Raw genomic sequence first — 17,918 nt, 5'->3', positions numbered from 1 at the left:
TAAAGGGTTTTTCAATAAGGGCGGGTAGATGTTGAAATCGTCAATCGAGGCGTTTGCTGTGTGGCACGTAGCGCCGTCCTGCTGGAACCACATGTCATCTAGGTCCATATGGTTCAATATGGGCCATAAGAAATTGGAAGGGCCACCTCGTCTACCGAAAAATGGGCGCACTGCGCGCAACATTTGCGTTAATGAACACTCACGCACTTTGATAATAAAGTTGTATCATTTGAACGTGCTGTTCAATCGTGTAACTTGCCCTGATGATTTGACATAAAAAACTGAATAATAAACAAAAGATTTGACAGATGTCACCAAAACAAAATGGCTGCCACAGGGCGCCAAAATCGACCCGCGCCAATTGAAAAACCCTTTAGCTTAAGGTTGGCATGTCGCTTAAGCATCTCTGTACATGTCAACTTTTGGGGAGCAGAACGCACTCTATGTATGTGCCAATAAGTTGCCAATTTTTCACGCTTTCTACTATTTTTTGAATGATTTTGTCTACTCTTAAGGGACCTAGACTGCCTTTGTCAACTTTGCGATCTAATTTCTATCTCTCACATTTGAAGAATGCCAAAAAAGTTGGTCTTAGAGCCCATTATCCATTTACAGGGACTCAATTACAGGATTTACAGAACTTAACTACCCTTGAAGTAGTTGGAGGGCAGTCTACGGCCATGAGCGCAGCTTTGCTGTCGCTGCAAACACATATACATCCGCCTCTCCATCGGTTTTCCACAACAAAGTTCATCGCTTCTTGAACTGCATGCACCTCCGCTTGAAACACAGATGCTTACATTCCAAGAGCAAAATGCAGTTTGGTTCCGTTGGATTCCACGTAGACCCCTGAGTCGGAGCCGTGCTCGGACCTGGAGCCATCCGTGAAAATGCGAAAACAGTGTTTGCCGAGATCATTTCCAGAGTTTGACCACAAATAAGCCTCTGGCAGCGCCACACTCTATCGTTTTTCAAGTATGACTTCTGATGGCATGAAGTTAAGTGGCATGGCGAGGATCGAAGTCCATGCCATCTCTGTTGTCCAACGGACAGGGGCCGTACCAATTCCCATTGTGTTTCAGCCCCCAGATGGCCTTTAAGGCTCCTCCTTGGATGAAATCATCAAGTGGTGGTAGACCAACTGCTCCGGTGCAACAAATAGCTACAATGCGCTATAGTCTCGATAAGGTCCTCCTGACTTTCACGAGAGAGAGTGTACTCTTGGCTTACACTTCGTTAATGAATGTGCGGAAGGTTTCCATGATATTTCCTACGCATGAAAAAACCAATGAACACTTCACTGCCTCATTTCATACGACAACTCATTTCTTAGTTACTGTATAATTTCCTGGATTTTCAAACAAAAGGCCTAACGTCTAATGAACCATTTTTGTAACGTCGAAACTTTTGGCAAACCTTTTTTTCTCCAACTAGATGTCTTATCATAAATCTCGACTATCACTCAGCGCAGCTTAGACCCAGCTTTAATTTGTTTTGTTATTATTATTTATTGAATTGTTACTTTACGTTGAATTCAAAAAAAAAAAATCAACAAATTTCATACAAATTACGATTACTTTTATGGATTGTTATCATTTCCATGTCACGCACACAAAAATTTATAAGGCCGATCAAAGTTTATATTTCTAATTATGAGAAACTTTTTGCAATTGCACATTTTTTCCGATTAGACGATTTCATCTGCGGCGCTGAAGTCATCCAAGGCATTGCGAAACTGCACTTTCCTATTTCCACTTCCAACAACGAAAATAGTCCGCCAGGTGGTTAAAGGATTTTTAACTAGAATTTATTTAGGTCACTGATTTGACTGCAAAATATAATTTTAATAAAATGAAATTCCGATGTGTTAAAAAATGTGTAAATTCCTGGTTTCTTATCTCGGGTAATGTGACGGAAATCCACCTAAAATAAAAACAATAGCGCTAACCTTTCAAAATCAAAAAGCGAAAAGAAACAAAAAAAAATTAAAAAGTAAAATAAAATAACAAAAGCTTTCGAATTCATATGCTGCTTCCCTTATTGTAGTTAGTATAAACAACAGCTTTGTTATTGTTTTTGCATTTCGGAATGCAATTTATCAACATTCCAAGCATCGCAGGCAAAAATTGTAGAACGCAATCCAATCTTCACAAGGACCAAGCAGCAACCAACACAACAAAACAAGCTGAGAAGAATATGCAAAAGAACTGGGTGGAAGGGTAGCAGAGAGATCAAAGGAGTGTGTGGAGAGAAGAAAAAAAAAAAACAAAGAAATAAAAGAAAGGGTTCACAAATGTGTTGGCAAGCTGCTGATACGCTGACGCGAGTGCTACAGGCACACACGCGCTCTAAGGGCAGCGCTGATATGGATACAAAAATTAAAAAAAAAAAAATTATAAAAAAAAATTATAAAAGAGTAGAAAAGATATATAAAAAAAGCAGAAAAGAAATATAAAAAAATCGAGCAAAAAATATAAAAAAATAAAAAAAAAAAATTAAAAAAAAAAAACATAGTAGTAAAATGAGAGCAAGCCCAATGCTTTAAAAACTGGGTGTAGCAGAGGTTTATCGTTGTAAAAAGAGTAGCATCCGTCAAGAACAAAACAAAAAAACAAGAAAAAACACGAAACCCGCAACACAATCGCGCTGTATACATACAGCTGGGTTCAAAAATGTAGTAATGCAGCGCCTCACAACATTCATACACATTTTTCGACATGTTAAACAGTGTTAAATGAACACGTGTTCATTTGTGTTCTAAAAATTGGAAGAAGAGAATAGCTATTAAATCCCGTTAGTTTTGTAGTGGTTTGTGTAAGCTTTTGATGACTTTTGCGAAATGCACCTAAAAGTGGCTGTTCATAATTATAGTAGTGCTTGGTGTGAGTGGTTTATAATAACTTATTAGTACAACAAAAAACTTCAACCGCAAGTGTAATGTAGTACTTAAGGGGGGAGCCTGCTTTAGAGGCTCCAAAAAATCGACTTTTTTTTTTTTTGCATAAATGTCTTCCCAAACTATCCAAGAATGTGTCCTCAAAATTTCAGAAGCAAATTCAAAATATTTTCGGAGTTACAGAAGGAATTGTGAGCAAGCGTCGAGCAGGTATACGAGCGGCCGGATCGCTCGAAGTGCGATTTCTCAGTTTCTTATTTTTACGATTTTTCCTAATTAGCGGGAAAGATAGGGAAAAAGTTAAACGTCCAATCGAAATGGGATAGCATTGATTGTATTCGGAACTAAATTCTCTTCTAGTTGAACCTAAAAAACCTTAAGAAAGTTATGATTAACCCACTTTTTAAACAATCTAAAGTGAATTTGTTTTTCCAAGAAAATGAATTTTTTTTTTTTTTGATTAGCCAAAAATTGTTGAATTTCTCACTTTTTGTTCAATTTTCTTGGTTTAACCACAAGCTATACTATACTAAAATAAATTGCGACCTGCATCTTTCCCGCCGCACGACACATGCACACTCGAGGCGCCTCGGCAAAATTCTTGTACCAGGCATAATATGACATATATTTTAATGAAAAAATTTGAGAAGACTGTTGAAATATATAATAATAAAACCGGAAAGTTTCATTTCAATCGAGTATTTCTGTCCTTCCCAAAAAAATCCACGAAAAAATCGATTTTTTGAAGACGCTAACGCAGGCTCCCCCTTAATGTTTTGGTGAATGATTTTCATTGGATTTATAACAATTTTTTATTCTTGTGCGCAGGGGAAAGAATTTCACGGCTGAGAAAAGAGATTTGATAGTTAGCCTAAGAGCAAAAGGCAAAACGTGCAAGGAAATTGAAAATATTGTTATATAAAAAAAGCCGGGGTAGAAAACGCCAAACAACCGCTCTCGAAGATAGATGCACTGTGCGCTTTAGCAAGATAAGGACGTCAGCATCATCTAAAGTTATCAAAAATGAAGTAAATCTCTCGGTCAGTGACGCTTATAGTCCGTCATCGTCTAATTGAGCAAAATCTAAATACCAGAAATACCATATAGCGTTTGCTTTTTGAACCACCTATTTTTTTGAGAATGGTAACACAAATGACATGTCAAATGTATTCATAATTTACTTAAAGACTTGAGATTTACGAAATGGGACGTTATACGCTTGAACAAAATTGGGAAATATCGAAAACCTATTTCCAAAGTGGTGAGTCTTCTACTCAAACTGTGAGAAATTTGAAAAAAAAATTCCAAAAAAAAAAGATTTGCTAACAAGACAGTTTGTGGATCAATTTGTTAATCGTGTTCGTGAAAGTGGAACGTTAATGGATAAATGGGCACGTGAACGTGCTCCTACAGTGCGTACACCCGAAAACATTGCTGCTGTAGCCGAAAATGTGCGTGAACATCCAACAACCTCAACTCGTCATCGTTCTCAAGAATTGAACATTTCACGCACTTCTTTGAGGAGAATTTTGCATACAGACCTCGGTATGAAGGCTTACAAAGCTCAATTAGTGCAAGAAATGAAGCCTAACGACCATCTAATGCGTTTTCGGTTCGCTCAATGGGCAGAAAATCGTTTGACCAAAGATGAACATTTTAACCGAAAAATCATCTTTTCTGATGAAGCTCATTTTCACATCGGTGGCTACGTCAATAAGCAAAATTGTCGGATTTGGTGCTCAGAAAATCCACACGTTACTGTAGAGAAGCAAATGCATCCACAACGAGTCAGTGTTTGGTGCGGTTTTTCGTCTGACGGCATCATTGGGCCATTTTTTTTTAAAATGAGCGAGGAACCGGGGTTACAGTAAATGGCGAGCATTACGGTGACATGCTCAATGAGTTGTTTCCAAAAATTGAAGAGGATGACATGGACGACATTTGGATTCAACAGTACGGTGCAACTTGTCACACTGCCACTGTCACACTACACTCGAACTTTTGGCTACCGTTTTTGAAAACCGAATAATCAGCCGAAATTCTGATATCAATTGGCCGCCTCGGAGCTGTGATTTAAGCCCGTCGGACTATTTTTTGTGGGGAGCCGTTAAGGACAAATGCTATGCGAACCATCCAGAGACGATTGATGCTTTAAAACACGAAATCGAAGTTGCCCTTCATGAAATTGGAGCCCAAACAATCGAAAATTTGCTTAAAAATTGGGTTGATCGAATGACCTACTGTAAAGCTAGTCGTGGCAGTCATTTTAACGATATTATTTTTTATTCATAAATGAAAATGTTCAATCTTCAAAATAAAAAAAAAAAAGTTTGAAAAAATATTGATTAGTTTTTTTTTATAGCTGATTCAAAAAGTAAATTTTACATGGCCCACCCTATATATGAAAACCCGATTAATTTAGTAATGTTGAACATATGTATAGAAAAATGAATATAAATGTTGTGAAGTGATGCACTACTATATTTTTGAACACAGCTGTACATACATACATACACACATACATACATACACACATACATACATACATACATACATACATATAGGTGGAAAGCAATAAAAATGCGTTGCAACAGCGTTGAGCGGAAACCTCAGCCATATTCACATCCCGCAATTCACATGAAACGCGTCGCATTTGATGTTTGTGTTGTTGTTGTTGTTTCTGTTTCTGTTGCTGTTGCTGTTGTTGATGATAAAACTGTTGTTTTGCATTGCTTATGTTGCTTCTATGTATTCTCTATTTTTCCGTGGCATGCATTCGGTATCTGCATGCAACAAAAGTATGTAACCAGCGCTTGCCTTGACTCAACGCTCCGCTTTCGTCGCTTCCTTTGCCGCAATTTTATGAAAATTCTTCCTTAAAATTTTCCGTTTTTTTTTGTTGGCTTCTCTTGTGGATTTTCTTTTTGGTTTGCCGCATTTGCCTTGCCACTAACACAATGATGGTTTTTCGTATTACAACTTTGTTGTTGTTGTTTTGGTTGTTGTTGTTCGTGCTGCTGATGTTATTGCTTAAACTATTGTTACGCTTATTCCATTACTGGTTTATTATTTGTTTTTGTTGCTTTTGTAGCTTCTACCCCTGCTGCAACATCATTCCGCTTACTGGGCTTACTGAGCTTCCCATCCACTTTGCCGCTATCTCGCAGAGGCTTTTGTGTCCTCGTGCGTGGTTTTGTGTTTTTTTTTCTTCTTATTTTTCTATTTGCTTTTCCTTGTTTTTGTTGTGGCTTTTGTTTTGGTTTCAAATAACAAATCCTTTTGACTTTACACATATTATCCTTCAGCGCGTCGTTGCCTTAGCTTCAGCTTTTGCTTTCGTCATTCGAGTGTATTTTTTTTGTATTTTTTTCTGATTTTCTATGTTTTTCTCTGTGTTTCTAAAGCCATGTGGTAACTATTGTTTAGCCGAAGCTGATGTTGTTGCCTTTACTTGCAACAACTTTGCTTTCTATCTTCTATTGTGTTTTTTTTTCCTTTGATTGTTCTAACAGTTGACTTCACATTTGTTGCATAATTGCTTTCCGTCTGTTATTGTTTCTGCATGGCACGTAAATGTGTATTTGTTGCTATTGGACTTACCCTCGTAATGCTCCCTACACACATACATACATAGATGGCATATAAATATAATTGGTGCATACATCCTTCTTATTAAGTGTTTGGCCGAGCTTCTCCTCCTATTTGTGGCGGCGCGTGCTGTGATTGTCCCAAAACTGATGTGATCTACAATTTTAGGCCACCATTTCATAAGCAGCTTTTTGATGATGCTGAAAATACATCTGGCGAGTTGGTATTATAAAAAAGACTTTTCCTATCTAGCAACTGATAATTCATACACCCGAACATGCGATTAATCGCCTAGTAGTCATGCACTAACGCACTCGGCTACCACGGCCGCCACATTCTGCTTCTTACCATTAGAATTTTTATTTTTTCTCCATTTCATTATTTCTCCAATTCATAGGCCATCATCCGTTGAAGTAAGTAATTGTGACGACTTGTCACTGTCGTCTGCTCGGCATATAAAATCTATTGTCGGTGACACATTTAAAAGTTTAATTATTTTGATTTTTTTACTGTTTTTATTTGTTTTTTTTTTTTTTTTTTTTTTGATTATTTAAGTACTTACTTTAAAGACACTAAATGCGCTTTATTATAAAATATTTTCAGCCATACACCTCGTAAATTTCTTAGACGTGAAAAATTGATATGCAGTCGGCTACATATTTTGGACAAGCCTCCAGTGTGAGTCAAAGTTATAGCTGGTTTTTGCGAGACGTAATAAACTGCCGTAAAAAAAAACCTCACAAAAGACCATCTCCAGTTCGGAGGTGACATAAAAATCTAGGCCTCTGTATTTGTGGAAATACGGCAAGACGTAGACCAGGAGCTCGGCCAACCACGCGACACAGAATGTGAGGGCCAATTATTATTATTATCAATTAATATCAATAGCGGTGATGCCCTTTCAACAAGCATTTTTAATCTATTTTTTCATTATGCTTCACGAGTTCGGGGCATCTTTTTTCAAGATCCGCTCGGACTATAGCATACGCGGGTGATACTCAGTAGATGCTACCTAGACGAAATCTTTCTAGTGATAGAAAAAAAGCGAGATTGGTAGGACTGGCAATAAACATATCCAAAACCAAATATATGAGGAGCGAAAAGGAAAGCGTCACACCGAAGCATTGACATCACTAATATATGTCTCCTGAAATCAAGATCTCTCACGTAGGTGCAAACTCGCTAATCACAAATCGCTCATTCGACCCCTGTTGATCTACGGCGCAGATATTTGGAGCATGAATCTTGAAGATGAGGAACGCCTAAGAATATTTGAGTGCAAAGTATTGCGTAAAGTATTTGGCCCAATAGGCGAATAAGATGGCGACTACAGAATCAGTCACAATAAGCAGCTGCCAAGTCTCTGCAATGACGAAGATATTTTATAATATATCAAGTCGCAACGCATCAGATGGGCAGCTCACATCATCGCCATGGCTGATGTGGCTGACAGTACGCTACAAAAGCTTCTGCTAGACCAAAAACAACTTGACTGCATAATTTCGCCGAAGACGTGAAAAAATTGGGCTAAAAAATTGGAAATCTCTAGCACTGGAGCGTGTTGAACGGGGTAAATTGCTGAGGCAGCTAAAGCTCACCTCGGGCTGTAATGCTAGTAGATGATGATGACGATTATTATTATAATTTATTGCGTCCCAAAAAAGGAGTAATTCACATTAATTTACGTCAACTTAGCAGCAAACCAAAAATGTAAATCAGGCACCAAATATTACAATTTAAATATAAAATAATTGACAACTTCACAAAATAAAAAACAAAAAAAAAACAAAGCTCACTGTAAAAATTCTCGGACTATATGGCAGGAATTTAATAAAGCTATTTTTGCATTTCGATTATTCGAGATTCTGGAAGTTGAAATGTTTTAACGTTGTCTGCTAAATTTGTATGCATCCATATTTCCTTATATTACGTGTTTAATATAGTTTCTTGTTGAGATCACTCCATCTTCTATGGCAAAAATGGCACCCTCCGTTTCGATGAATACCTGTGGGTAAGCCATAAATGCGACAATTTTTGATGGCTGATTATGAGTGCCCCGCGCAGTTCGGATTGGGAAAACTTTGGTTGAAAATATCCCCTAAGATTTGAATAGTTTATCATGGAGTGATCCCACATTAAGCTCGCCCACTTTCATAGGTAGCATAATTCGAACCACAGAGCTCTTCGGTGGACGTGCATTGTGTTTAGTCATAATTGTGCGTATTAATCGCTGCAGATTTTCTATTTAAATAGAAGACCATTTTAAAACCTCGCCAATATTCGATAACACCGTAATGACGAATGAATTTAAAGCGTGCATTTGGTTTTTGCCATTTAGTGGAGTTTTCCATACAGCATAAAAACGCAGTTTAAACTCTGCTAGCAGGTTTTGCTTCATTCGCATGTTATCAAAGCTATTGCAATGCATAAGTCCAAGATATGCCCATTTCTGTTACGTTGAGATCATCAATTTCCCCAGGGATATGTCGAGGAACCACTTTTCCTTTAAGTACTTTGATCTTTCGGCACTTGTCAAGTGAGATGGGTAGTTTATTTATTATTATTATTTGACCTTACGCGCTCCATTACCTGTCTGTTTGTATACTGCAAGTGTCTAGTTCACAATATTGGACACCGAATTAAATGACGACTACTGTGAAAGTCGATAGTAAAATTTTTCTTGTAACTTATTTTGCTTGTGCTTTATTGACACATTCTCAAACTTCCTAAGCAGTTGAGGTATATCCAAGAATCGCTGAAAATTGCGACATGATACTATCCTGTAATGAGGTCTGTCCTGTAATGAGGTGTAAGAACTGTGTGAAAAAATTTTTTCGCGCCAAATGCAGTAATTTTTGCTTAAAATTGGCGTTAAAACAAACAATTCTACATAACACGTGCCGCAGAATCGTTTGCCCTTTTCGAAGTATACGATCAGGCCACGTAAGTGAAACGAGAATTGCTATTTATAATTGTGACCTAACATGAACACATTGCCATTGGTGATTGAAAGCGGCTTTATTGTTTTTCGAATTATTTTCAATGAAGATCAACAAATTGCCAAATTCCTTTTCTGTGGCATTTTTTAAATTGTGTGAGATCTAGCACGAACACACTTTTTTACCTCAAGGTGATCATACGAAGTGATAATGATGCTCATCCTACTGATGCCTCAATCTCAAAGCATGAGAGATGGTGCCACCCTACCACACTAGAAGTGCCTGAGGCCAGAAATATAAATAGCAACCCTCATATCATCGGCATTCCAACGTACACATACACCTACTTCCTAAACACTTCTCCACAATCTATCGCTCTTCCCGCGGAATTTTCAAAAAGGTATTACCTCATAGCTCATAGGCTGCTAGTTATTACGTCTACGAAGCCCCGCGCGCCTTAAATCATTATGAATATCTTTTACATGCGCGCAGATTCACTTGCAGTTATCAGTTATCTTCTTCCTTGTCCGTGCAGGTTCTGCAGTTTGGAAAGCCATCATAGCCGTATTTATGGATCTATTTTCGAAATACCCGCTACTTTGAAAGGAATTGGATTAGGTGTAAGTTTGCTCCCCATGGTTCCCATGTGTCCATCTACTTCTTCGGTGGTCTGTTCCTCCAGTCTTGCCAGTGGGCGATCGAGTGACGTCTTTCTGCTGCTGCAATATTTTTAAGATCCTTATTAGATTGTTGACATCCAAGCCAGACAGTTGTTCGAGACTCTTGAGCAGCGGTTTGCCAGGGTCTGTCCTTCCATAGGGCAGGGCATTCACAGAGGAAATGAAAGATTGTTTCGTTTTTCTCCGCTTGTTTGCAACTGTGACAGTATGTATTGTGAGAGATTCCCATTTTGGCTGCTTGTTCTCCGACAGACCAAAAGCCAGTTATCACTGCCGTTAGCCTCCAGGCGTCCCGTTGTTTCACGTTTATCAATGTCGACGATTGCTTGAGGTTGTAGGTGGGCCATAACGTTCTGCTAATTTTGCATTTCGTCTGGTCTACCCATCTACAATCCGCGATTCGAAGGTAGTTTAGGGAAATTGTACTCTTGACTGCACTTAATGGTGTGAATACCGATTCTGTAAGAATGTTATTCATGGCAGATCTCCCTCTTGTCAGTTCATCTGATTTTTCGTTACTTTTAATGTTCCGACGTAACGTGACCCAGATTAAGGTAACTTTATGGTTTTCACGCAGTGCGGCACGGCTGTTCCTACCTTGTTCCACTAACTTACATACACTCTCTGCATTTCTTTCGCCAAAATTACTACCAAGAGGGGTCCTGCAATAACGAAAGAAGCATCACCAGAAATTGTACGGAAGCCGCAGATACTCCACAAAGCGCTCAGCTGATAGACGGCTACCAATATTTTTGTGTAGCTATTAGTGTTCAATGCACTAGCGCAGATCGGTGCGGCACACAAAAGAACCAACCTGACTGCCTTGCTATATAATAAAGGCTGGTTAAATTTCAAGGGCCGATGTTGAATGTGAACCACACCTAAATGTCAACGATACCGTTGAACTTCTTTATTTGGGGTTATTTAAAAGAAAAGGTGTACGTCGATAAGCCAGCAATAATTCAAGAGCTAAAGGATGCAATAATTCGGCACATTAACGGCATAGAACCTCAATTATGCCTCAGAGTCATCGAAAATTTGGGTCATCGGATGGAAGCGTGCCGCCGAGACCGCGGCCACTACTTGGCCGATATTTTGTTCTATGCGTAATTGAGTTGTAGCAATATTATCATAGTAAAGAGAAATGAGAATAATTTCTTAAAAAAATTGTATTTTATTCAAAATCAACACCGGCCCTTAAAACTTAACCACCCTTTATGGTTTTGCTGTGGCTAGGAAATCCACCACTTCTAGATATTCACTTGCGGGCTTTGAACAACATTTACATTCATAGTTTCTATTGTCTTCCTGCTGCTTATTAGGATGACGTCGGTCTCGTGCTCAGCTCATTCCAGCTTCATAGACTTCAATCAAGCCTTGATCTTGCTTACTGATTGGCTTGCGATCCGCTCAATTTCACTGGCGATCCTGTCAATCTCTTGCCATAATATTGTTGGCCGGTAGATCTAACTCGGACATCTTCGACTTGGATTCGCCAAGAGAATTCTGTATTGACATCTTCCTTGCGATAAATTCGTGTTTGCTTAACAGCTGCGAAGCGGAGCAAAAACTTTTTTTAGTATTTCATAAGCCCGTCTAGAATTGGAGGTGGGTGAGCTAGGCAAGCGAAATAAAAAGCAAATACTTAAATTCGCTTACTTGCCGACAATATTTTGTGGTTGAAAACCGACACTCCCAGCACTTCCGAGTGCTATAAAACGATACTTAAATTCTAACAAATATTATCAAAATTTCCACTACAACCAATAAAGATAACAACCAAAAAAGGAAGCAAAGCAAAAGTAAATAAATAAGAAGTGCATAAAAAGGTTCTCCAAAAGCCACTCAACCAAAGGCACTCGTGACAACAATTCACAAATACGAACGCGCAAGCACTTCTAAGTAATTTGTATGTGTGTGTGTGTGTGTGAATGCAGTTAGATATGCTATCATTTCGGCCAAAGTACCCGTTAGTGTTGCTGCAAAAGTTGGTTAGTTCAGTGGTTTTCAATCTCATCACATCAACACACAAACACTCACACAAACACACTAACATATACACACACTCGTCTATTCACTGGAGTAGAGTGAAAATTACCCTATGCCAAAACCACGTTAGGTCTCATAAAATGTCATGCAGCCATTGGCATTGTATCTTAAATGGCAACGACATCGACGCTCATATAGCAAACGGCTTTTAATAGAATGACATCATCATGTTTTGAGGTGTTTATTGCTGGCACATCAGCAAGTAATCAACCTACAGCGCAACTGCAATACTTCAGAGCCCACACTTTTAGGCATTTCTTCACGCCTCATGGCTTCGAAGCAGTCGCAAGGCAGCGATAATGGCAAAACCCTTTGACAATTTGCTGCTGAAAACAATTTCTTAAAATAATCAACCGCGTCACAGAGTGGAAGTGGGTAAATTGCTTAAGCACAAATACATGCAAATATATTTACATGTATGTACACTTGTGATCGCAATAATAGCAGCGCGAGATATTGTAAAGTTTTGACTCTTTATTTAATTTGTGTGTTTTATTATAAAAAATATAATTTATACTAATGGGTTTTTTAAGCTGCATAAACGCTATCGATTTCGACCACTCTAGTTTAGCAGCTGAGAATGGCAAACTGTGTTGGCGTTTCTGTTCAGTACGGAAAGCACACAGACGGATCTACAGTGTCCGGCACTCAAAGTGTAACCAATTAAAAAGGCCATAAATTTAGTTTGGAAAATTACTTTTATTCAACTCAAACTAAAAAATGTGTAAAAATAATTCTAAATTAAAAATCAGCAGGAAAGTGCAGAAAACTCTGGATCTGATTGACACTTGGTGCTGTGCGAATGGGCCAACGGCAAATCCCGCCAAGACTGGTATTGTTCTCTTCATCAGAAGGAGGAAGCTTGATGGACTCGTTCTGCCAAAGCTAAAAGGAGTCACAATTCAGCTATCCAAAGAAATCAAATATCTAGGCGTAATCACCGATAGTAAACTCCTTTTGAAGTCACACGTTGAAACAAAGACATCCAAAGCACTGACAGCTTTCTGGCAGTGCAAAGGTGTCTTTGGGAAAACGTGGGGTATTTCTCCTAGCAAGGTCTTATGGATATACACGGTTATGGTTAGACCTATTATCACCGACGCATCAGTGGTCTGGATAAGTAGACTCTCTCTCGTGGGAGTCAGGAGGACCTTATCGAGACTACAACGCACTGTGGCCATCTGTTGCACCGGAGCTTTTCCGACTAATTCAGGCCCGGCATTAGATGCTCTGATTGGTTTGCCACCACTTGATGCTTTCATCCAAGGAGAGGCCTTGAAGGCCATCTGCAGGCTGAAACCCCACGGGAACTGGTACGGCCCCTGTACGGCACTGGACAAGAGAGTAGGCATGGACTTCGATCCAATGATCCTCGCCATGCCCCTTCACTTCATGCCATCAGAAGTCGTACTTGAAAATAGATACAGGTTGGTGATGCCAGAAACTCAACTGCGATCAAACTCAGAAAATGAGCCTGACAAACACTTTTGTCGCATTTTCACGAATGGCTCCAGGACCGAGCATGGCTCCGGCTCTGGGGTCTACGTGGAATCCAGCGGGACAAAACTGCTCTTTGCTCTTGGAATGCATGCGTCTGTGTTTCAAACGGAGGTGTGTGTGTATGCAGCTCAAGAAGCGATGAACTTTGTTGCGGAAAAGCGATGGAGAGGCAGATCAATATGTGTCTGCAGCGACAGCCAAGCTGCGCTTATGGCCTTAGACAGTCCTCCAACCACAACACGGGTAGTCAAGTCCTGTAAATCCAGGCTGAACTATGTCGGTAGACATAATAGCCTGATGCTAACATGGGTCCCGGGACACTTGGGTATCGCGGGTAACGAGACCTCTGACTCCTTAGCTAAAGACGTACGTAAAGAACGTAGGAAGACGTTTTGCCACTCCCTTCTGCGGCCATCACAGCCTCTGTTAGCAAATGGGTAACTAAAACCCACAAGCTAGCTTCGTAGGCTAAGAGAGGCTGCATATGGACTAAACTGATGTTACCTGTCATTTCCGATCGACTGTCGCATACCCTTCTGTCATTAAGCAGAGGGGAGTGCAGACGGCTAGTTGGACTGGTGACGGGCCACTTTCTGTGGGCGAAGCACATGGAAAGGTTGGGCATCTCAGACAGTGCACTCTGCCCAGCTTGTGAAGAGGAGGATGAGACGGCGGACCACTTCCTGTGCGTCTGCCCCGCCTTCGCTCGAATCAGGTTTCAGGTCTTTGGCACTGATGTGTTAAGCAGCGACCATCTTGGCTCCTTAGCACCACAAGATCTACTCAGATTTCTTCGGAGATCCGGGAGATTTATAGAAAATTAAAAGGGAATCAAAGTGTAGTACATGGACTTAACTCATGTCTGAGTGCTGCACTTGCTAGTTGTCCCGACAAAAAAAAAATCAAAACCGGAGTTGCTCAAGCACCAGCAATTCCTTGAATATACAAAAGTTTTAAAACACAGTCTTGAGATGTGCTGCTAATGCACTTGACGAGGCTCTTGCGCCATGTTAATAGCGAAGTGCTCACCACTCGGAATGAGTGGAAAGACAGACTGAAGCGTAAAAAGCCACATCACCTCACGCAACACCCAACTACTCTGCCAGGAGTGTGCAGAGCATCATAGCTCATCTTTCTAACTCAAAACTTTAAACTATTGGTCATTAGTTACTTACATTAGCCAGTTACAACCAAAAAAATCATTTTGAAGAAAAATCATAGCACCGCCAACCAAAAAATATCAAAAATCAACGCAATGTTTCTTTTTCTTCTTCTTCCTCCTCTTCGTGCTCATATACTTTGTCGTCTTATTCTGCCTCTTCTTCTTCTTCGTCCCCGCCATGCTTTCTTAGTTGTGGTCGGCCTTTCTTGTACGCAATCATCATGTTACATGGACCTAGGTTGTCCCTTCGTTGATTTCGCTTCGCGGCATATCGTTTTGAATAAAGTTTAGCCTGGACTTAAAGAATCGGCCACGTCCCATTGGTGGGAGCGGCTGTGTTACCAATTTCTTTGTTGCATGCTGTTCCGGTTTTCTCATAATATGCCCCTACAGCTGCTCAAACGTGGCTCTTTTAATTTCCGGTGTGGAATGTACAGCCTCTTGTAATCAAATGCAATCAACCAGACGAAAATGTTTCATTAAAAAAAGTTATTCCGCACTTACCTAATTTTAACACAAAAAAAGCGAAAAATATAAAAATATATTACTTTTTTTTATAAATAAATGGATCAAAATAATACTGTTATAATTATATATATATATATATTATATAAATGTGATATTTAATATAAAACTTGGGGTACATGCAAAGGCCAGTATGTTAAAGAATGTCCCTGTAAAAGCTTTCGTTCTTACTCATCTCTCGTTCGACGCTCATCACTTCACTGGCTTCATAGCGACTTTTTAAACTTTCTATTAGGCTTAAAACATTGAAAAGATATTCTTCAGATTATAAACGAATTTTTAAAGAAAAAACAAAAAAAAAGGAAAATTTGTTGGAGTGCTGAATGAGCTGCCCCTCGTTAAGTAACTACACTTGGTACGCCGTTGTTTAAGATTTTGTTGAAAAGAATTGCAAGAAAGATAACGCCATCATCGTTTAGCAGCCTCCACATCTGGGTAGGTATTTCGTTTGGTCCAACTCCTTTGTTGTTTTTCATTTGGAGGACAGCAAGGAAGACTTCTGTTTCTGCTAGTCCAGAAATTTCATTTGGTTTCGCGGAATTTTTCAGGCCATCACAGAAGTCTTGTGTAGCGCTTTTCTTTGCTTCTGGTACTGCTCTTTTAGCTTCCTTTTAGCAACTTTGTACAATTCATAGTCATCATCCGATTTAATAAAGGGTTTTCCAATAACGGGTGTTACCTATCGCTATCGGGAGATGATAAACGATTTTTTATGGCCAGAATTGGATGGTATTGATATGGACAACGTTTATTTTCAACAAGACGGCACTACGTGCAACACAAGCAACGAAACTTTTACGGGAAAATTTTCCGGACCGTATTATCTCTCGAAGAGGTGATCACAATTGGCCACCGAGATCTGGCGATTTAACACCTTGTGACCTTTTCCGTTGGGGCCACGTGAAAGAGAAGACCTACACCGACAGCCAACAGCCCAGGGTCGTTTCAAGACCTCAAGGATGGAATTCGTGAGGCTTTCGAGGGCATAGGGCAGCCGCTTTGCAATTTGGTTATGGAAAATTTCATGAAAAGGATATTGTCCTGTAAGCGTGGACGTGGTGGTCATTTGCCTGATGTTATTTTCCACTATTAACGGCTACGATCCGATCATTTATATTAAAAAATACAATAGCATTCTTCTTTAAATATCAAAATAACACCTCTTATTGGAGAACTACCAAACCAAAACCTGAATAGAACAAAAATAATCAAAACTTTGGAATAAGTCGCGCTGCTATTATTGTGAACACAACTGTATGCACACTTGCACATATATATATAATAGTTTACTATAAAATTGCTTGTATTTCCACTAAAGCCTATAGACTAAGGTCAAAGGTTGCATTGTTTTTGTTTTGTTGTTGTTTATTGTTGATTGCGCACCACCCCAGCCAAGTCTCGTAAATTGTCTTCTACTTTAAAAGTGATTACATGAGTTTGTTTATCCGCTCAAATGAATATGCGAAATTTCCATTGAACGACCCAACTCCGCTCCAATTCTTTAGAAAAGCTGTATAGGCACGCACACATACACACACACAACAAGCACTTATTAACCCAGTCACCCATTACTAACGGAGGCCAATAAACGATGGAAACTCATGAAATACATATCAGTCGCATGAAGATAAATAATATCGGTGAATTTGTTGTTGTTTTTACTCGTGTAACTTTTAGTTTTAATGTTGAGTCATTAATTTCTGATAGCTCGTGCACTTGCACCTCAACACTTAACGGGACATACACACATTTATGTAGATTTGTATTGGGCACAACTGTTTACATTATCGTTTGCCCTTTGGAATAGTTCATTTTGTTTGGCTTTCAATGTGCGTAAATATGTTGGTAGTGCCGAGTTGTCCTTTGATTTTATAATTATTTGCTGTTTATGTGTAAAATTTTCAGCTGATTTTGTAGTTTACACAAATTTATTAGCCATACTTTAACAGGTCGTTCTTCGGCAAATTTTCGCATTATCAGCTCTTTTAAAATGGGGCAAATGCGTACATACATTTTTAGCATAATTTGGTTATAGAAATTAGCTTGAAATTATTTGTACATAACTGCAGAGAAGCACTTGGTTGGCAAAACTGATAAATGTTTTCCTTCATTTGATAAATTTTGGTATAGTTCCTACGTTCAAGTAATCATTTAAGCCATTTGTGAAAGTTGACCTTTTGCTACAGATTATTATTTTGTGCTTTAACCCTCTAGTGCATAGAAAAGATTTTTTATAATAAAATTATGTTTTGTACTAATTAGAGGCCATAAAACATAAATATAATATTATTTTTATTTGTACGACCCGAATTCGCTCTGTGGCCCTGGAAATTAGCACCCCGCCTCTGGACGGTCTTATGCAGGTAGCTTAAAAAAAATTACTAAAAATACAATACCACTTAAACAAGTAAACAGAAAACGTTTATTTATAAAAATTTAAGTAATATATAAAATAGTATACAAATTGTTAAGTTTGGTTCAAAGTCTAAGAAGAACGAATATATGTACATATACATTTACTTAGAAATAACTTCCCACCATATCTTCAAAAATGTCCTTTATTCAGCATGAAATTCCTT

Source organism: Anastrepha ludens, chromosome 3 (genome assembly GCF_028408465.1).
Source record: "Anastrepha ludens isolate Willacy chromosome 3, idAnaLude1.1, whole genome shotgun sequence".
Lineage (NCBI taxonomy): Eukaryota > Metazoa > Arthropoda > Insecta > Diptera > Tephritidae > Anastrepha > Anastrepha ludens.
This window is presented reverse-complemented; position numbering follows the sequence as displayed.